The sequence below is a fragment of the Tamandua tetradactyla genome, chromosome 8 (genome assembly GCF_023851605.1).
Source record: "Tamandua tetradactyla isolate mTamTet1 chromosome 8, mTamTet1.pri, whole genome shotgun sequence".
In the NCBI taxonomy this organism is placed as follows: domain Eukaryota; kingdom Metazoa; phylum Chordata; class Mammalia; order Pilosa; family Myrmecophagidae; genus Tamandua; species Tamandua tetradactyla.
The window spans coordinates 76,783,867-76,807,017 of NC_135334.1; the positions used below are offsets into that span (position 1 = coordinate 76,783,867).

The following is a 23,151-nucleotide window of genomic DNA, read 5'->3' on the forward strand; positions in this document are numbered from 1 at the left end:
GTGGTGATGCCTGTGAGTTTCTAAGGGGGAATCGCTTAGATGTAACATCAGCATAATGGGAAATGGGGGTTGATAATTGGTGTTGGAAAATATTATATGTATTTGTCTACATTTTAACTGCAGACAGTCTTTATTAGCCAAAAACAGCTGCCTAAAATCTACTTCCATATCATTGGTGTGTTCCCCCCAAATCAGCCTGCTTTCCTTTTTCTTGTTGCCAAATCATACGCAAGTCCTCACCTTCTACTGACCCTCAGATGACCTCAAGACCCCACCAATTCTACCTTATACAATGTATAATCTCACAGTCAACCCTCCTAGTTCCTATACTTGGTGTGTTAGTCATCAAATCTTTTTTTATTTTAAGATATTGATTGCTGAACACTACAGAAAATCAGATAGGAAGAAAGCAGATGGAACACACTAAAGTCTTCATATTATAAAAAAGTTATTTCCAAAATTTTCATGGATCTACAGACTTTAAAAAACCATGCAATGATGAAAACATACACTATACACTGTTTAACCTTAGATATACTACCTGTTTTGATATGTAATTATGAAAAAACACTATTGCAAAAGTGATAAGAGAGTTGGAACTAGAGAGACAGACCCATTTTAAAATTCCAGCTTTACATGTATAATTTATGAGATACCTTAGGCAAGCTTACTAAACTTTGTCTCTCTTGTCTATAAAAGTGATATAATAATTGTATCTGTATCATAAGGTGGTTAGAATATTTGAATGAGAGTATTTATATGAAGCAATTATTGCATATCCTTGTGTGCTGGTTTGAAATTGTTATGCACCTTAGAAAAGCTTGTTCTTTTAATTAGATTGATTCCATGGAGTTGTGATACTCCCAATTGTGGGTGTGACCTTTTGATTAGATTTTTTCCATGGAGATACATATCTGCCCATTAAAGGTGGGTCTCAATGAGCTTACTGCAGTCCTGTAAGAGGAAACATTTTGGAGAGAGCTCAGATGCAGATGTATGGAGATGCTTGGAGAAACAACAGAGAGCAGAGAATTGAATCAAAGACACAGACACTTGGACTTGCTAAGCTAAGAGGTGAAGTCCAGAATTTGCCCCTGAGAAGCTAAGTGGAGGCACACAGAATCTCAGAGAGGAGGCCACTGAAACAAGGGGCTGAAAACAATGGGAGCAAAGGGTCAGCAGTCATCCCCATGTGTCTTCCCATTTGACAGAGAAACCCTAGAAGTGATTGACCATTCTAGAGTGAAAGTATACACTTGTTGATGCCTTAAGTTTAACACTTTTATGGCCTTAGAAATTTAAAGTTGTAACATCATAAATCCCCTTTGTAGAAACCAATCCATCTCTTGTATGATGTATTCTGGTAGCTGTAGCAATCCAAAATAGCTTGGCAAATAATTATTTTCTCTCATAGACTCTTTTCTTTGGATAAATATCAGTCAAATGAAGCAGAAATGTTCAGATCTCAAGTAGAGAGAAAATGGATCATGGAATCTGTTCCAGTTAGGGTCTTTAGAATACTGAAATTAGTTTTGGATTCTAACATTGCAGTAGTATGGAACTTGGTTGAACATATTGAATAATATTTGAAAATTCTTAGAGGCACATAATACTCTAATATTTATAAAATAAATGATAAGTTATTTAAAAATTTAATGAGATGATGAGACACATTATAGACTAATACATCAGCATTCCATCTGTCTGTGGCTACTATTCAATTCAACATTATTTAGAGAATGCCAGTTATCTATGAACATATGATCATAAAGTGATCATAAAGAATGTACCATAGTTGTCGTTTCACTGAATGAATATCTATAACAAGAAATATATCCTGAATAAAATTTAAATCTCATTTAAAGCAAAAGTCATTGCAGAATATTTTACCTTTATAAAGACTGTTCATATTATTCTCTCTGAATGTGATCATGAAATAGGTGATTTTAGAATTTTTGGCTTTTTGTAATAAGTGAGTGAGATAAATTAGAATTCTGTTCAGATTAAATATTCTGTCTCCACCAGATTGAATATTTTTTAAATCAGAGGAAATTGTGTTTCACTAAAATATGTTAGATATGGCATTTATTTTGACTAGTTTTGTAAGCAATCTCTTTGTAATAGGAGTTATCAAATATTCACACACATTCACACATACCTGCAAGCTAATGATACATCCATAATTCAATGATTATAATAAAAATTCTACCATTCTCTTGAGTCTCTCCATGTAAGTGCCATTCTCTCTAGGCTTACCATATAAATGTATTTTTAACAAATAGATAATCTAAATATCCCACACACCTATCAAGATGCAGAGCTTTTCTATCACTACAACAAATCCTTCTATGCCCTTTGCAGTCAATCCCTGCTCCCAATACACTCCCAGACATCACTGAATTGATACTTTTCAGCATAGATTTTTACATATTCTATTGCTTCAAATAAAAAAAAGTATATAGTATGTCCTCTTCTGTAACTAAAATCAATCATTAGATCAGCAAAATGGTGTTGATATTTATCTGTATTGTAGCATGTGATAATAGCCGATTCATCGTTATTGTTGAATATAAATTGATAGTGTAAATATTCCAAAATTTTGTTTTTCTTTTCTTCTGTTCATGGAGATTTAGGTTGTTTCCACCTTGAAGCCATTCTACGTAATGCTTCTATGAGCAATCTTGTACAAATTTTTGTAGGGGCATATGTTTTTGCTGCTAAATACTAAGGGGTTGAATTTTGGTGCACAATGGTTTTTGTAGGGCGTGATGAAATATATAATAAACTAGTAAATTTCCCAGAGTTTTCCTACATTCTCGCCAGATTTTGGTTTTGTCATTTTACAAAATTTAGACATTCTAGTGAATGGGAAGATGTATTTCACTGACTTTACATTTACATTTCCTGATGGCTAATGACTGATAATTTTTATGTGAATATTTACATTTCTATATTTTCATTTATGAAGTGTCCATTTAGGTCTATTTCTTTCTTTCATCATTGACTTTTTTCTCCTACTTTTTAATAGTAAGTGTTCTTCGTTGCTCCTTTGTGAGAAATAAGTACTATGGCTATTTCCTCCTAGTTGGTGCCTTTCAAATACATTTTTAGACTAATATAGTTATATATAATAGTCTTAAATCAATTAATGTTATGGCAAATGCAATTTTGAAAAGGAATTGTTCTTCAGTATGCCTATTCAAAACACTTTTGTATATATTAAGCTGAAAACATTAGAGTTTAAGCATTTTTATCTATGTTTATGAAGGAAATATAATTGAATTTTTTTTTAAGTTGAGAGATTGAAATCATGGTGAATTTTCTACATAAGTTCATTTACTTTTCCTGACTTCATTGCTTTGTACTATTCTTAATAGTAAGGGGAAGTTTTAGGATTTTATCTTTCAGAATGATGTTAGCTATAGGTTTTTTAGAGATGTCTTTTATCAAATGGAACAATCCTCTCTTTTTCCTAAATTTGCTGATTTTTAAAACTATCATAAATGTGTGCTGAATTTAATTAAATGTCTTTCCTGTCTCTGTTAAGGTAATCCCATATATTGTGCCTTATTTAATTAGTGAATTATGTTGCTTTCTGAGTGGTATGGCAGAAAAATACTAATGAAAATTTATTAGTCCAAGCATTAAATCAAAGTTACACTGCAGACAGAGATCAATGAAATTTTACAAAGAAGAATAAAAGGAGCAGTAATGTCCTCACAAAGACAAGTGAAACTCATAGGCAGATACTGTCTTGACTATCATTTCAAAGTTTCATCTCATATCAATTCATCACTCCCATTTCACAATATTTTGGGAAATTTAATTTTAAGACCCTGCACAGTTCAGCAAGAAAGGAAACATAATGATGCTTGCAAAACTTTTGATTAATGGAAGAGTTTTCAGTTGATGTGAATTGGAGAAATAAGGTCTTTCATGGTAAAATGATAAAAATACATTATGAATCTCCACATCACAGTACCAGTATCCTCCAAGAGTTCTCAGCAAGGTGTTCTCTGCCAATGACACAGCTGCGTGCCCTGCTGAATTCTGCTGCTGGGGTCTTGGGTCTGGAAGCTCTACACATCTGGATTGCCTTCCTTTTCTTTACTGTTTATCTTATAGTACTAGTGGGAAATGTCACTATTCTTTTTGTGGTCAAGACTGAGCAGAGTCTGCATCAATCCATGTTCTGTTTTTTGGCTCTTCTATCTTTTGTTGATCTAGGTCTCTTTACTTTCACCATCCCCAAGATGCTGGGCCTATTCTAGCTCAAACTATGGGAGATCCCCTTTGAAGGGTGCCTCGTCCAAATGTTCTTCATCCGCACCTACACTAGCATGGAATCTGTTGTGCTCCTGGCCATGGCAATTGACTGTGTTGTTGCCATATGCTACCCTCTGAGATATACTACAGTCCTCACTAGCAAAGTGGTAGCCATCATGGTCTCTGTTATAGCGAGGAGGCCAGTACTCCTTGTCATGCCCTTCTGCCCTCTTCTCAAGTGGTTGCCCCCTGTGGCCATTGATTATCCCTCATATCTACTGTGAACACATGAGAATTACCTGCCTTGCCTATGCTAGTATAAGGGTCAATATCATCTATGGCTTATTCATCATTGCTGCCCTCATCTTTGATTTGATCCTCATTGCTCTTTTTTTTTGTTAAGATCCTTTAAGCTATTTTCCAACTCCCTTCTAGGGATGCAAGGCTCAAAGCACCTAGCACATGTGATTCACATGTCTGTGTCAACAGAGTTTTACACATCAGTATTTTTCTCCTTTATGACTCATTAGTTTGGTAGAAATATCCCCTGCTACATTTACATCCTCTTGGATAATCTGTTTGTAGTTGTTCCTTCTTGTTTAAATCTGGTTATTTATGGCATGAGGGCAAAATAGATTAGGAACTGGGTTCAAGAATATCTTTGAAGAAAGACTAACCTAAATATACTCAGTTGTTGATAAATTATGACTAATCTTCATCATAGACACCTCTAATGTATGCTTCAGTGAGACTGGGTAATGCCCATTCAGCCATTATTTTAGCCATTTTTAATGGGTTTTTCCTATAATGGAGATGAGTAGTGGACAATATTAAGTATGGGAATTCAAGGATTATAAATAAATAGTCGTCTGCAAATACATGGAGCAAAGGGATCCCTGAAGGACAAATCCATAGGCAACTAGACAGCACTCAAAATATTACAATGAAACATTTAACATTTGAGTAAATGAGAACTGGTGGAAATACAGATGAAGCATATGACAAGGAAAGGATGATATTTTATCGCTAATCAGTATACGAATTAGATATTTAAATAAGGCAACCTTTTTTTTGGGTTACAGTACATATAATTAATATTTCAGGAGCAGGTATGGCAGTTTCAACAACATAGTTATGGGGTATAGTTCAGAAAATTGAAATAAAATTGATAGGAGTCACAGCTGATTAGGAGTTTAATTAAGAGTTTGAATTCCATAGTAAATGTTCCTCATTTGAAGCACACACTAATAGCTGTCATTTATCTAGCATTTACAAAGGTGTACTGAAAACATGTCAAATAAATATGTTAAATGACTTAATTCAAGCTTCAAGAAAATCTTCAGTGGAAATGTTATTACTCCTATTATACTCATGGGGAAAGAAGACTCAAAACGGCTGGATAATTTGCTGGAGCAAATTGCAAAGCCATTTATTTTTAGACTCCAAAGCCTATACATTCAAGTATGAACTTAGTTTGTGAGCAACTGAATGATACCATTTATCTATAAGCCTGTAGTAGAAATTTTGGAAGTTGTTTAGAAGGCAAATAGACTAAATACAAGGAAAAAAATTCATTTTGGAAGTTGTTTAGAAGGCAAAATATTACAACTGTAAATTGCAATTCAAAAACAAACAAAAAAGATTAAGATTCAAATATTTAATAACTTTAGGAGATGATTATGTCCCAAGCCACTGGATTTGGCACATCAGAAAATGATGAGTATATGAAAAAAGAAGTACTCAGTCTAATTTTTCAAGTGGATTGATTATATAAAATAAGATGAAGACACTATACAAGACTGAAACAAAGAGAAGATAATGATGCTTTGGGTTATATGCCAAACAATTTGACATTTGTGTGGGACCACTGGTTGAACACATTTGAAAAGCTAATGTAAATTTCACTGAGTTTTTCAAACTGATAGTAGAGTATGAATTTTATCACATTAAAATTTCCAAGCCCAAAGACTAATGCAAAAATGAAACAGTGCAAAGGATATTAATGTAGAGATGATGCAGATATATTTTCTAAATAGGGCTTAAAATACAACATACATAATTAATTGTTACAAATCTGAGAAATGGTGATATGAGGAACTCTGAAATTTCTATCCATAAAAATTGATGAAAAAAACCCTGGTAAAAGTATCAGAATCAATATTTCAAAACTCTGAAAATTAATTAAAGCCTTGCAGCTTCCCAGGGTGGATTTATTCAAGAAAAAAATGCCTGAATAATCTCAGTATAAAGAATGAATGAACTTTATGACATTTAAGCTTGCCCTAGTGAAATCTCTGAATCTCCAGCTCCAGTGAACCCTTGATAATTAATGGTCTTCATTGTATTTGGCAAACAATCATTTGACAAACATGGAGGTAGAAGAATAAGACTGGAGCAATTGTACAGCAATATTCCCAGGAAGTGCCATCAGTTATTCTCTCTGATGGCTCCCAGGAATCATCTATAGGCAAGACTGTCTGTATTAAACTATCAGAGAACTCCTGCAGTTCAAAAGCTATGTTTCCTTGGAGAAGGAATGATAGAAAACAATTACAGATAAATGGTCAATTTAGAAACTATATGGGAGGTTGATAACACTTAGGGCAAACAATGTTATTTACACATAAAGTTCAGAACTAAAAATTGGAGAAGGTGTCCGTAGGGGCCTGGAAGTGCTCCAACATATTCCGAGAAAGCATGCAGATCATGAGTGAGTAGGATTTTATGCATGCTTGTGGCTATGTACATGCTCAGGAAAAAGATGGAGCAGGCCTTATGCTTGCACCTATGGCTAAGTTTGAGATTCTGTAGAAGCAGAAAGTGAAAGCTACAGTAGATATCTAAACTGTCTTGTTGAATGTTAAAGGTAGGGATGAAATACACATAGGCGTACACACACACACACACACACACACACACACACACAGAATCCATCAGCAAGGAATGGAAAATTAATTGACCCCAGGCATTTAAAGAAATCTCAGTTGAATAAGTATATGACCATTAAGCTAATGGAACAGAGACTTCAGTGGAGATAAGAGAGACTATTTAATTTAAAGGGTAAAACTATTTAACGAACAAAATAACTTTTGTTTAGAAGTTAATAAACAAGCAGAAACCACAACAAAACTGCAGATGAGGTGGTTACTTAATTTTAGGATTGCCATATTATAGTTTATAATATCCAGTTTTCAACAACAAAATATGAAACAGGAAGACAAGAAAATATGGTTCATGAATCGAAAAAAATAATAAAAGTCAATAGAAAATACACCTGAGAAAGCTTAGATATTGGAACTAATACACAAAATCCTTGGAATAGTAATTTAAATATATCAAAGAACACGTGGTTTACATGTTTGTGAAATTCTTACCTTTGAAACACCAGCCCTATTTCTTTCCTCACCCATGACTTTGGCAACAAGTTCCCTTGCTACGATCACGTACTTCTGCCCAAAATTTATGTCACAGTGCCACGAGTGCTCAACCATCTCATACGTGGAGTCAGAACCAAGCAGATTTATGACTATGTGAAGATAATAGTATTAAATAATAAGAAATGAAGAATGAAAAACACTTAATACATATGAGATGGATGGAGCTTTTGGCCAGGAAAATCCCTTATATTAAGTAGGCATGAATGTGCCAGATGGAGTTATTTATATTGACTCCTGTCTCTAAGTATGTAAATGAGTTCAGGGAGTGAAAATGGAAGCTTTATTATCCATTTCATATGGTCAATGAGGGCACAATGGAGACTCTATATATGATTTTTGAACACTGACATCAGTAAATTTGAAGCATATTTAAATATACTTTAATTACGTCAGTAAACATTTAAGTATACCATACTCTTTTCTGTATTCGCCAAACTATCTCATAGGTTATTTTACACTTTCTTCTCTTCCAGTTCATCCCCGATACTCTCTCTGCTGCTCTCTTCTTACTTTACATCCCTCTGTTCTATCCTCTTCCTTTTTTAACTCTCTCTCCTGACACATTCCATTTACCAAAGTTTACTAAATTGCTAAAAGACACACAGCCAGAAATAATGGAACTGAGAGGTAAGTCCAACATCATTAACTCCAAAGGTGGCAATATCTTCTGCTGTATTTGTTACTTAGAGACTGAGGCAAAAATACACTCCTAGAGATTAACTGACTCACTCATTCAGTTTAATTTCCACTGCCAAATCTATATGTGAATCAGTAACGAGAGTTTCGTTTTGGAGGTTTACTTTCTCTGGACTCATTTAGAGCTAAGACATTTCCTTCCTTCCTTTCTTCATACTGTCTTTCCATCCCCTTTTCCCTTTCCTCCATCCTGCTTATGTGCCTGCCTGACTTTTCCTTCCATCACTCTTTCATTTCTTTCTTCCTCTTCTTTTTATTAGTCTCTCCTTCTCTGTCCCTATTTCCCTATGCTCCTTTCTTCTTTAATCCCATCTTCTCTTTTCTTATTCTTTCATATGTAAAAGAAAGATAGAACTATCATAGATGTAATGCAATAAGTCTGGAACATAATTTATTCAGCTTAATTATCACTACCATCATTGTCTTTGGAAACAGTTCTTTACTTCTCTCAAATATTCTCCTTTCAATAAGCCTCCTCACTGTCCTTCCTTCCCCCTCCGTGAAAGGAAGGAAAGATAGAATTAACTGATATTCTGAATTATTCCTGGGAATCTGGCAACCAGAAGAAAGTTGGATATTCTTTAACTTCTATCTTGATAGTACAAGCAAAGAGATGGATATTTCTCTCCAAGAAATGATTTCCAGTTTTAGTGTTTTCCATGCTTGTGCAATTATTTTCATATGTGAGGTTCAGTGCAGTGAGTCTTTTTTGTGGGTTATGAATAAATGTCAATAGAATGAATTAATAAAAGACAACTCTTAGTTTTGATTCTGATATTCCAACTATGTATCAGCTTAAGAAATTTTTCTATAGTTTCTATCATTCCGTATCCTAAGTACACTTATATTTTGGCACATATCATCATGTTCTGTGTCCAGGTGCATCTGTCTTTTTATGTGCTAATGTTTTTAAATAAGGTGTATTTTGTTTTCAAAGACAATTTCAATAAAAACATAAATCCCCTTTATGTTTTTTTTTTCATTTCATTCCAGGTTTTGTATTGATAACAGCAAATGAATGTAAGATTATAAGATATTATTTATATTATTTTCCACATTTTCAGGGGGAGACCCATCATAAATTTGATGTCCCTTCCACCTAAAGTGTATGTTTACATCTGGCTGACTTTGAACTGAAGTTTTACATTTAGCTTTTCTACAAGAGAAATACAAATATTTGGCCTACGGGAAAAATTTTGGGATAAGCATTGATAACTCTTCTCATATTGGGTTTTCTCCTTCCAGAAGTAGTCAATTATTTCACTTCTTATCAACGGCAAGGTGTTCCATGCCAAAATAACCACTTTCTACCCAGACACCTTTTTCCTTACAAGTGCTGTGGGACTTGAGTTTTCTCAGGTTGGATCTCTAGGCTTTGTTGTTTTGTTTACTCATGTCTCTGGTGGGCAGTGCTACAATGATGCTGATTGTCTGAGCTGAATGAACTCTTTGAGATTCCCCTGTTCTACATCCTGACCATCTTATCAGCCACAAATCTGGCCTTTTTCACATTCTCAGTGCCCCAGATGTTGGGGACCTTTTGGTTTGATGCACATGAAATTTGTTTTGGGGCCTGTGAGACCCAGAAGTTTCAGCTATACACCTTCACAAGAATGGAATCAATTGTTCTGCTAGCTATGGCCTTTTACTCCATTGCAGCCATCTGCAGACCACTCCACTATAGAAACATTCTGACACACCAGGTGCTGGCAGGAATTAGGTATTATAGTGGGCCTAGTCCTGCTCATTTTGCACATTCTCTACCTAATCACTGAGTGCTCTTCTGTAAGGCTTGAATTATTGTTCACTCCTACTGTGAGCACACTGTGCAACACCAAGTTGGCCTGTGCCAATATTTACTTTGGTGCCAACAATTGACTTTTCGTGGCACCCTTTCCTATTTCGGTTGTAGCATTGTTTGGAATCTCCTATGCCTATATCCTTAGTGCTATTTTCTGCCTCCTAACTCAAGAGGCCTGTGATAAATCTCTGAGCACATAGAGGTCACATATTAGAGTCATGTGTGTTTACTATACCCTCTCTATCTTCTCCATTACCTATTTGGCCAAAGAATCCCTCATTATGTCCACATTCTTATTGTGAACCACAATGTGGTCATCTTCTCTGCCCTCACTCCATTATCTACATTCTGAGAACTAAGCAGATTTATGAACATGTGATCTCTGCTTCAAAGTAGGGTCTTCTGTCTTTAGTTCTAGTAGCTATGAATGTAACTTAAATAAGGTAACTTTAATTCTACTTCATATTTTTTATCTTAAATCATCTTCAGAAAAGGACCTTGAAGATCCTGGATGACTAAGCTTTGGAGAATGTTTTCAGGTCTTAAATCCTCATGTTTCCTCTCCTTTTGGTGTTGAGTGTTTATTCTTCTGAATGTATGACTCTGTTACAGTAGTGGGAGATATCCAACTGGAATTACGTTTAGTTTTTAATTGTGGATATCAAGCAAATCTCTAAGTCTTTATATTTGAAGATAGGATCATATTCCAGGTGGTCAAAATTAGTTTATTGCAACTATTTTAGGTTTTCTCTGAAGTAAGGAAACAAATTCAAATGTAAAATAGAGTTATTAGTATTTTTTTCTGTTATAAATCTAAATGTGTCTTATTTCTCATAAGACATCACTGAAACATTGCAGGAAGTTTTCGAAAATGTCTCCAGTCCTTATTCCAGCACTTTATCCTTATTTGTCAAAAGAACTTTTAGGCAACATTTGCCATGTGACTTCAACATGTGCCTCTCTTTCTGGCTTCATGCACCTTCATTTTCCTGGAGAAAAATGAAATGAAAATACCTGAAAATGATACTTGTGTTGAAGAATTAAAATCTTGTCTATAAAAGTAGCTTGAATTCACAAAATTCTAATCGTGGAATTTTGAGTCATGTTCAATTAAATATTTTTTCCTGAGTGTGTTTGTGTGTATGCTTGTATACATGCAAGAGTGTGAGGTTAATATATTTAGGAATCTCCCTAATATAGCTGTCTAAAAATTCAACTTTTTCCTCGTCAAAGTTATTTTTATTTGAGGGATGTGATATTTAATGCAACGTGGAATGCACCAGGACATTCTTCTTCTAGCACCCATTAGAAGAAGTAGAGAGAAAAACAGTAATCAAAATGCATGGAATGCAGCTAAAATATTTATTAAAATGCAGTTTTACCAGTCAATACAATTATAAAATACTATATCATCAAAAATATGCATTACATTATCAATAATCAATAATTGCATTACTTTTGTTTACTTACCATCTTTCCTTACTTGGTTTAAATACCAACATGGGAAGTAAGTTTGTTTTGCTCATTGTTATTTATCTTTTTATGTTCAAATAAGTTCATGGCATATAATATCTTCTTACTAAATAGTTACTGAATTAATATGTAAATTCATGAATTAATGTCAACATTTACCACATATACTCACTCATATTCAAAAATAATAATTTCTGATTCTTTGGAATTTTCCACAAATTGGAAAGATAATCAATATTTGCACCAACAGTGTAAATAATTCAGTTTAGAGCCCATATTCTTTCTTTAGGTAGCACCCAAATTATATCCTCCTTATCAGTTGTAAAATAAAAACCACATCGTTTACCATGAATTTTTCACTTCTACTTCTCATCAGTATTTTCCTTCTGGTTATGGTGATGGTACAGCTCAATCATAGAATTACTCCAATTAATATCAAGAATAGGTACTTCCAAATCTCTGACTAAAACAGCCACTCTCAGAAAGATGTTTTTATTTGGTTTATTTTAGAAGACAAAATAACTGTTTTCTAAAGACACTAACAACCATAAGCACAGGGAATAAAATGAAACTGAAATAATCTAATCTTAAATGCTTAAAATTGCTAGAAATAGTGTTAACCACTGTGCTGGTTTGAAAAGATGTGTATACCCTAAAATGCCATGTTTCAATCCTAATCAATCTTGTGGGAGCAACAGTTTCTTCTAATCCTTAGTCAGTACTATAGTTTGGAAGCCTGATTAGGTTATCTCCACAGAGATGTGACTCAATAAATTGTGGGTATTAAACTTGATTAGATGGAGATGTGTCTCCTCCCATTCTTTGTGAGCCTTGATTACTTTACTGGAATCCAATAAAAGAAGACGCATTTTGGAGAAAGCTTCAGAACATCACAGAACCACAAAGCAGAGAATCTACTAGCCAGTGACTTTTGGAGATGAAGAAGGAAAACACTTCCTGGGGAGCTTCATGAAGCAGGAAACCTGGAGAGAAAGCCAGCAGTCTGTTGGCATGTTCACCATGTGCCCTTCTAGCCGAGAGAGAAAGTTTGAACCTCATTGGCCCACTTAAACCATGATATCTTTCCCTGGATGCCTTAGATCGGATATTTCTATAGACTTACTTTAATAGGGACATTTCCATGGCCTAAAAACTGTAAACTTGCAATTTATTAAATTCTTCTTTTTAAAAGCCATTCATTTCTGCCATATTGCATTCTGACAGCTAGCAAACTAGAACAATCATCTTGCAATTATTAACTGTGATGTATGCATTATATATCAATTTTACAGATATTCAGATAGGGTAAATAAAATGTATACAACAACCTCTGACAGTGTTGATAACTGGAAGTATTGAGATACTAAGTCCAGGTCTGGCTCACCATAAAAATCTAAGAAATTTATTTTGTAGCATTCTAAGAGGGTGAGGACTAGAAAGACAGGGTCCCAAACTTTCAACTGACTTTAGTCATGAGTAACTGTATAACACATTCAAAGGATCTGTTTGGTCCTTACTCCATAGATGATAGGATTCAGCATAAGAAAGTACATGTTGACAAGCAGGATGTGGGTGTGGAGTAGAATATGCCTACTAAAATGTTGAGTGAGGAAAGAGAAAAGAGCAAGGATGAAGAAGGTGAAGATGGCACAAACATGGGATCCACAACTGCTGAGGGTCTTTAACTTAGCCTCTTTAGAAGGAAAACTGAACATAGTACAGAATATCTGTACATAGGACAGAAAGATGCATGTCACATCAGTTTCAACAATCAAAATAATGATGGCCAAACTATAAAGACAATTAATGGAAATATTAACATAAGTCAAATCACCACAGTCATATGCTCACAGTATGAGTGGAGTATCATACTGGTCTGGTAATATGGTCATCTCCTTACCAGGAAGGGATGTGAAATTATCAGCACCCCATAGAAATGCCACTATGCCAACTTGGCCCACCACAGCATTTGTAAGAATGGATAAAAGTCTTAAAGGATTGCAGATTGCCACATACTGATCCAGTACTATGGCCACAAGAAGTGCTGACTCCACCCCTGAGACAGCACGAATGAATAACATCTGAGTGAGGCAGCCGTGGAAATTGAACTCATGATAATTGAACCATAAGACACCCAACATCTTGGGAATGCAGGTGAAAGGAGAACAAAAATCATGTGAAAAACCAAACATTTCTCCCTACAAGAAGCTTATCTTTTTTTTCAGGGGATTCCAAAAATTAACAGTTTAAATTATATGCTATTGAGAAAGCTAAAAAAGTTAACATTTAATGGAATTTCTAATCACCTTCTTTGGCCAAAAAAAGCCTTTATGAAGAGGTAACTTTTGATTGAGACCTAAATGAAATGAAAGGCAACCGTGTGAAAATATATAGAAAAAGAGACCTAAAATACTAGTTCTTCTATCATGTGAATGTTTATTTCAACTATAATAGAAACTGTTAAAAATCTAAAGCATTTCTATTTCAGGAGTCCTACAATCATGGCATGCAGCCTAGATGCAACTGCCCAGAATGATAAGGGGTAGGAAGATTAGATGAAGGCTTGCAGTAATCCAGGAAGAAATTTTTGCATATTTTTTCCAAAATTTATTTTCATTTGACATAAAAGAAGAGGCTTTATAAACCTCAAATGTAGTTATGAATTTATATATTTATAAATTCTTATAAATTTGCTTTTAAGTATTTTTATATTTTTATTATAGCAATAAATTTTCTAGGTTATGGATCATACTAATTTAAATATTTGAATATATCTCCATGAAAACTGTTTGTAAATTGTATCTAAACATTTAAAACATAAAATATGATGTAAATCAAGTTATATTTAGGGAAACATTTACATTTGTCATTATTTCTAATTTAAATGGGAGTTTATACAATTCCAAAATATGGAAAGCCTTCTCTGATATTTTTGCTTTATTTTCATTGTCATAATTATATATAAGAAATAGACTATTCAATTAATTTTAAACAATTTCATGCATGTCACCCAAATTCTTCTGGTGTATGATACAGCTCTGCTTGTGCTTGAAAAAGAACATGCCATGAACAAGCAGGCATACATATTATTATTTACATAATAATAATAATAAGATAATAGATGAAATGCATGGGGCCATTATTATACACACATACAAAGATAAATGATTTTACATGTTTTCTATCATTTTATTCTCACAGCTTTATAAACTAGGTACTACTATGATGTTTTCTTTACTGACAAAGATAGATATTATATAATGTGACCAAAGTTACATAGAAGAAGCGCGAGCTAAGATTGGAACCAAGATCAGCTGTTTGTGAAGTCACTGCTCTTAATATTATGCTATGTTCTTTAACAATGGATTCCTCTTACCCACATCTACCTATAGAAGAGGTTTGTGTTTTACTGAGAAAATCCTTGAGGGGAATTTATAGTATTATAGGAAATGTGCTTTGACTTTGCTAGTCTTTTCTCCATAGAGAAAAGGTTGAAAATGTTCTTCCAAGTGTGAAATATTCAAGAGGATTTTTAAGAGAAATACTCATAAAGATTTAGCATGACTGAAAAAATGCAAATAAGGTTCTTTCTCCCCAGAAATGAGATTTGCTAAACTGTTCATACTCAAAATCCCATACTGTGTGACAAGGGGCATCTCACTTCACTGTTCTTAAATTAGTCAGCATTTAGAAAACGGGGAATTTTAGGTAGATTAAAGAACATTGAATAAAATAATATTTTACTTCTTATTCTTCAGTCTTCTTTCCCCTTAACCTAATCTTGCAGAAAGTATTAATATGCTGAATGAAAGAAGTGTGTAAAAGACAGGAGGAATAAAGAAAAAAGAAATGATGCACTCCCTTCCATGAATCTAACCCTGACTTGGATGAAAGATGCAGAAATTAAATTAGTTTGGACTAAAATTTTAATATTGGAAAACATTTGCTTTAGCAATTTTTCCTGAGTATTTATTACCATAAACCTGTTCTCATTCAATGAAAATATTCAAATATGTATAATGAACATGACATAGAAATTTAAAGTCTCTTAAGGTTTATTATGACCAATCACCTTGTAATTACATGTAAACATTTTGGAGCTGCTAAGCATCCAAACAGGCTGCCTAGGATTGTCAGATAAGCTCAGTCAATGTTAACTCAAAGAAAAGTTATTAAGCATATTTTTCAAAGTCCAGTTGACTAAGAGTCTGTAGAAAAAAAAGCTAGTAATTATAATTTGTCAGCTAGTTCAGATATTAGAATAATCAGAAACAGAATATACAATAAACATGTTTGAAATAGTGATAAAATAAAATGATCAATCAAGCAAATCAGCCTGTAATCTGAAGCTATATAAATACATGCAAATATAAGATGAACAACAATAGCAATAAAGACAGAATTTCTAGAAATTAAAAATATTCACATGGTAATTGCAAATCTAATAGAAAGTCTAGATAATTTATTATAATCAGAGAAACTAAGAATATGAATATAAATTATTGCTGAAAGCAGAGTTCTCAACAATAACAATATGTTCCAGAAGACAGTAAAATAATCTCATCACAAAAAGCTTATATATCAGCCTAGAATTGTATAGAGAACCAAATTTTTATAGATGGACAGAAATCCTAAATAAAATACTTTCAAATCAAATTATAATTAATACGAATAATACATTGTGTTAGTCAGGGTTTGCTAGAGAAGCAGAACAAACAGGAGAGATCTGTAAATGTGAGATTTATAAAGGGGTCTCATATATCTGTGGGAATGGAAGAGGCCAAAATCTGTAGGGTAGACTGTCAAGCTGGAAGCTGCAATGAAGGATATGGATGAATTCTCCAGAAGAAGCTCATTGGCTGAAGAAGCAGCAAAGGTGTCTCTCTTCTTCCTTACAAGCCAACTGATTGGGAGACACACCTTAGCTGATCACAGATGTAATCAGCCACAGATGCAATCAACTGACTGAAGATTAATACACCAGCCTTTCAGTTTATCAATTAGCCGTGAAATATCCTTACAGCAATGGTCAGGTGAGTGCTTGCCTGACCAGACAACTGGGCATTGTTATTTCACCAAGTCGACACCTGAACCTAACCTTCACGGTCCACCCCTTGTCAAACTTGCAGCTATACACATCACCTTGAAACATGCTTAATTAAGACACATAATAGACATGTGTTTTACCTAACAATACTTAACTGTCCTGCGTATAACTGGAAACACACTTTATCTCTCCAGAATAGGGTGCAAGTTCTTAGGTAAATTCACTTTTAAACTTCATGTTCTATAACATAATTACTACAATAAGAACAATACAACTTATGTTATATGATAAGAGGAAAATGAGATATTTGCTTATGTACAAGTGCAAACATACTCATAACACAACAAGGAGGAAATATTCATACAATCACAGTCCTCATTTCTGTAATGGATGTGGTCATAGTTCATATTTATCACTGCCCTCTTCTGCTGTCCATTCCATGTTCCCTTTACCCTCAGCAAGAATTTCAGCTGGCCCTGGTTCTTTGCCAGGTGGGGTGACCCAGACCTTCCTTCCTGAAGTTTTTGGGCTATTGGTAGTCTTGTTTGGATTGGTTTGTTGTATTTTTCCATTGACTTTAATCACAGGTCATGATAAGATTAAGAGAAGCCCTAAAAGAGCTCGCTCCTGTATTCCAGGAAAACTCTTCTTTACCACCATTGTGTACTTGAAGTCCTTTTTCCCCTTGATAGTCAGGATCAATCACTCCAGACAGAAGAGTAATCCCCTTTTGTGCCTGTTGATTCAGCAGCATGAGAAGCCCAAAGTGGCCAGGTGGCAGTTTTAATTTCCAGTTCAATGGAATCATTGTTGTGTTTCCTGGAAGGAGGCCTTTTGGAACTAAGGCCTGATTTGAATCAACAGAGTTTAAGGTTTCAGAGACAGGAGGCAACACTTTTCCTATTGAACCACTAGGGGTGATAGTGAGTGGTGCCACTCCCATTTCCACTCCTTGATTGCTGGACCTGTGAATCCTGGTTATGGGAGAAACAGCACCATGGAGTGGATGCTGATTCAGAGCATACACAGCCTTCTGCAGAACATTTCCCGAGTCCTGAAAAGTACTGCCACCTAGTTGGTACTGTAATTGGGTCTTCAAAAGGCCAGTCCACCATTCTATCAAACCAACTCATTCCTCTGTATAATGGGGAACATGGTAAAACCAGAGAATTCCATGAGCATGTACCCATCCGTGTACTGCATTGGCTGTGACATGGGTTCCTTTGCAAGAGGCAATGCTCTGTGGAATACCATGATGGTGGATAACACATTCTGTAAGTACTTGTATGGTAGTTTTTTGCAGAAGCATTGCATGCAGGGAATGCAAACCCATATCTGTAGTACGTGTCTGTTATAGTTTGAACAAATTGCTGCTCCTTCCATGATGGAAGTGATCCAATACAATCAACCTGTCACCATGTAGTTGGCTTATCACCTTGGAGAATGGTGTCATATCAGAGACTGAGTTTGGGTCTCTGCTGCTGGAAGATTGGACACTCAGCAGTAGTCATTGTTAGGTCAGCCTCGGTGAGTAGAAAGTCATGCTGCTGAGCCCACGAATAGCCTCCATCCCTACCACTATGCACACTTTGTTCATGAGCCCATTGGGCCATGGCAGGAATGGCTGAGAAAGAGGATGACTTGTATCTACAGGGCAGATCATCTTTTTTTTTTTTTTATTTTTTTATTTTAGGTGCAGCTTCATTCAGTGTTCCAACCTAGTTATATTACACTTAGGTATTATTGTGCTGTCCATTTTTGAGTTTTTGTATCTAGTCCTGTTGCACAGTCTGTATCCCTTCAGCTCCAATTACCCATTATCTTACCCTGTTTCTAACTCCTGCTGGTCTCTGTTACCAATGATATATTCCAAGCTGATTCTCGAATGTCGGTTCACATCAGTGGGACCATACAGTATTTGTCCTTTAGCTTTGGGCTAGACTCACTAAGCATAATGTTCTCTAGGTTCATCCATGCTATTACATGCTTCATAAGTTTAGTCTGTCTTAAAGCTGCATAATATTCCATTGTAGGTATACGCCACAGTTTGTTTAGCCACTCGTCTGTTGATGGACATTTTGGCTGTTTCCATCTCTTTGCAATTGTAGATAATGCTGCTATAAACACTGGTGTGCAAATGTCCGTCTGTGTCTTTGCCCTTAAGTCCTTTGAGTAGATACCTAGCAGTGGTATTGCTGGGTCGTAATCCATTATGCCATTCTATGTCTTTTGATTGGGAAATTCAGTCTATTAACTTTTATTGTTATTACTTTTTGGATAATATTTTCCTCTACCATTTTGGCTTTTGTATTATATATACCATATCTGATTTTCCTTCTTTCTACACTTTACTCCATACCTCTCTCTTCTGTCTTTTCGTATCTGACTCTAGTGCTCCCTTTAGTATTTCTTGCAGAGCTGGTCTCTTGGTCACAAATTCTCTCAGTGACTTTTTGTCTATAAATGTTTTAATTTCTCTTTCATTTTTGAAGGACAATTTTGCTGGATATAGGAGTCTTGGTTGGCAGTTTTTCTCTTTTAGTAATTTAAATATATCATCCCACTGTCTTCTAGGTTCCATGGTTTCTGCTGAGAAATCTACACATAGTCTTATTGGGTTTCCCTTGTATGTGACAGATTGTTTTTCTCTCGCTGCTTTCAAGATCCTCTCTTTCTCTTTGACCTCTGACATTCTAACTAGTAATTTTCTTGGAGAATGCCTATTTGGGTCTAATCTCTTTGGGGTGTGCTGCACTTCTTGGATCTGTAATTTTAGGTCTTTCATAAGAGTTGGGAAATTTTCAGTGATAATTTCTTCCATTAGTTTTTCTCCTCCTTTTCCCTTCTCTTCTCCTTCTGGGACACCCACAACACGTATATTTGTGCGCTTCATATTGTCATTCAGTTCCCTGATTCCCTGCTCAAGTTTTTCCATTCTTTTCCCTATAGTTTCTGTTTCTTTTTGGAATTCAGATGTTCCATCCTCCAGTTCACTAATTGTAGCTTCTGTCTCTTTAGATCTACCATTGTAGGTATCCATTGTTTTTTCCATTTTTTCTTCTTTGTCCTTCACTCCCACAAGTTCTGTGATTTGTTTTTTCAGATTTTCTATTTCTTCTTTTTGTTCAGCCCATGTTTTCTTCATGTCCTCCCTCAATTTACTGATTTGGTTTTTGAAGAGTTTTTCCATTTCTGTTCGTATATTCAGCATTAGTTGTCTCAGCTCCTGTATCTCATTTGAACTATTGGTTTGTTCCTTTGACTGGGCCATATCTTCAATTTTCCGAGCATCATCCATTATTTTCTGCTGGTGTCTGGGCATTTGATCAGATTTCCCTGGGTGTGGAACCCAGCTAGTTGAAAGGTTTTTCTGTGGAATCTCTGGGCTCTGTTTTTCTTTTCCTGCCCAGTAGGTGGCGCTTGTGGCGGTCGTTTGTCTGCGGGGCAGTCGGGCCGGGAAACCGTGCATGGAGGCGGGGGTCGCTGGCCATGGCTTGGGGGAGTGCTGGTCCAAATTGCCCAGCTGGCCCGAGACGCCAAGCGTGACGGGAGGGCCCCGCTAACCAATGTTCCCAGTCAGACCGGGGAGCCACGTGTGTGGAGGGGACCCCAGTCGCCAGCCGCCCTGGCCGGGAAAACGTGTGCCCCTCGGGTATCTCACCGCAGCGGATTCTCCCTGCCCGTTCAGCCGTTCCAGAATGGGGTACGCTGTCTTTTTGGTCTCTGTCATGACTCCGGGAGCTGTTTCGTATTGTTTCTGTTTCTTTAGTTGCTTTTCTGGAGGAAGAACTAAGACCCGCGCGTCTTACTAAGCCGCCATCTTCTCCAGAAGTCCATCAGATTTCTCAATAAAAATATTTTAAAAGGGTGATCCTTTGGGGAGTACAACCCTGCTCACTGCAGCATTATCTACAGTGAATCGGTGCATGTCTTTCCCCACATTTTCTCCAGCACTTGTATTTCTCTTCATTTTAAGCAGTTTTATTTGCACATCATACAATCCAACCTTGGTTCAAGAAGACCAATGAAACGTTTCTCTCTCAGCTGGAAGGGCACACAGTGAACATGGCTGCTGGCTTTCACGTGGCTCTACCAAAAAGGCCAGGGCAGATCATCTTATCTGCTAGATTATAAATACCTTCCTCTGTTGAAGTCACCCTCTGGTGAACATTCACATGTGACACAAACATCTTCTAGTTTTTTGCCCACTCAGAAAGGTCTATCCTCTTCCCCAGACCTCTTTGTCACCAATTTTCTACTCATGCTCCTTCCAAATCCCTGACGATCCAGCCTAACCATTAGCAACAGCCCATGAGTCAGTATACAAACACACCTCTGGCCAGTTCTCCTTCCAAGTAAAATGAACAAACAGGTAAATTGCTCAAAGTTCTGCCAACTGGGGGGATTTTCTCTCACCACCATCCTTTAAGGACATCCCTGAATGGGGTTGTAGAGCTGCAGCTATCCACTTTCAGGTGTTACCTGCATATCATGCAGAACCATCTGTAAATCAGGCTGAGTTTTCTCTTCCTCAGTCAACTGAGCGTAAGGAACTGCCTAAGAAGCCATAGCTCTTAGGGAGAGAGAAGAAAACCAAACTCAAGTTTGGTTAATTCCACTGATGCAAGTTTGGTTTAACTTTGATAGTGAATATAATAAAAAGGAGAAAACCATATGACCCCCTTAATATATGCAGGGAAAAAATTAATAAAATCCAATAACCATTCATGATTAAAGGATTTTATTTAAAATTTAGAATAGGTGGTTAATTTTTTAGTTTCATACTTCCTGTAGATCTTTCCCAGGTTATCCAGCAATAAGAAGAGTTCATTTCTCTTTTGTGTCTGATAATTACAGTATTTAAATTGTTTATGAGTTTTGATGTTTAAATTTTTGCTTGGTTATTGCTCATGGTGCTATGTTTTCTTACTTGCTGAGCTACTTAATTTGGTTATAAATTATTTTTTTTCCAAATTTTTCTTCATTGAGCTACTTAATTTGGTTATAAATTATTTTTTTCTAATTCATTAAGAACAAACATAAGATGAATTCCTCCAAAAAAGTTTTGCAATTGCTTCAAATGCAAGAGGGAACATTTCCGTTTCAAAACAAATTTCAGTTAAATAAATATATAACTGGATGCTTCTTTAATCATCCACATTTAAATTTATGTTAGTATGCACATTAAGTTGGGCTTGTGATTGCAGATTTTCTAAGGAAAATTTATTTTCCCCATCCTTTACTTGGTGAAAAGGCATAGTTTCTTGCTAACCCATGAAATAGGATTAGGTAGGCTTACCTATTATTTGCATGACACGATGAACTAATAAAATATTTTTCCATCTGGGAGAGAACCTATTTTGGTAGGTCTAGGAATACAAATTTTAAATTAACCAGATTTGTTAAATAAATTTTTAAATTCTCATTTTCACTTACATTTTAATATGCAATTTATTCTTTATTCTTTTCTTATTATTTTTTTTATGATGTCTTCAATAGCTATATCTAGCATTTGAAAATGTTTCATAGGGTATAGCACATAACAGAATTGTAGTTTAAAGATCTTATAAGGAAAAAAGGATTACATAAAAGCAAAGCTTTACACATTTAAAAGTATACAGGGCGGGCCACAGTGGCCCAGCAGGCAGAGTATTCACATGACATGCGGGAGACCTGGGTTCAATTCCTAGTGTCTACCTATGCAAAAAAAAAAAAGTTTATAATAAATGAGTTTCACTTGTATGTTAAAATAAAAAATGGACTTTCAGTAGACCCTAAGATCACTTCTTTACTACACAGAGCTCACATAAAATTAATAAAATGTAATTATATCAAAAGAAAACAGCAAAAGGTGGGAAATTAAAAATGATTGCTCTAATTTTTATGTAACAGACTGGCAAAATTATAGAAATATTGTATGTTATAATAGTATACATTGATGACAAAGGAATATGCAGACAGGTCTTCCATTTCCCTTTTGGGGGAAATACAATTGCTGTACTAATTTGGAAACAAAGTTGCAAAATATAGCAATATTTAAATGATACCTATCTCTTGGCTCAACAACTTCTTTTCTAGGAATTTAATCTGAATTCCAGAAATAGAGAAACCAGACACATGCAATAGAATGTATGCCATAGAATTGCTGGCATCAGAAATTGGAAACTATTTACATTTAAATCAATAGAGCATTTTTAATAAAATACAATATATCCTTTATAGATTATAATCATTCCAAGAAATGAAATGATGTGCAATAAACCAATATGAAAAACTTAAGGTATATCATTATTAAGAAAATAAACTGCTTAAACTGAGAATACAGTGTAATCTCATCTATGTGATCAACAACATAAAACAATATATGAAAAATTTAAAAAGAAATCATAGGAATTCAAGTATATGGTAAAAGCCACATGGTAAGTCTTTAT

General features: G+C 35.2%; 1 pseudogene; it reads left to right on the forward strand.

Moving 5' to 3' along the window:
• Nucleotides 1-1,161: 1,161 nt before the first annotated feature.
• On the forward strand, nt 1,162-4,947 carry LOC143645162 (olfactory receptor 52E4-like; annotated as a pseudogene).
• Nucleotides 4,948-23,151: the final 18,204 nt, after the last annotated feature.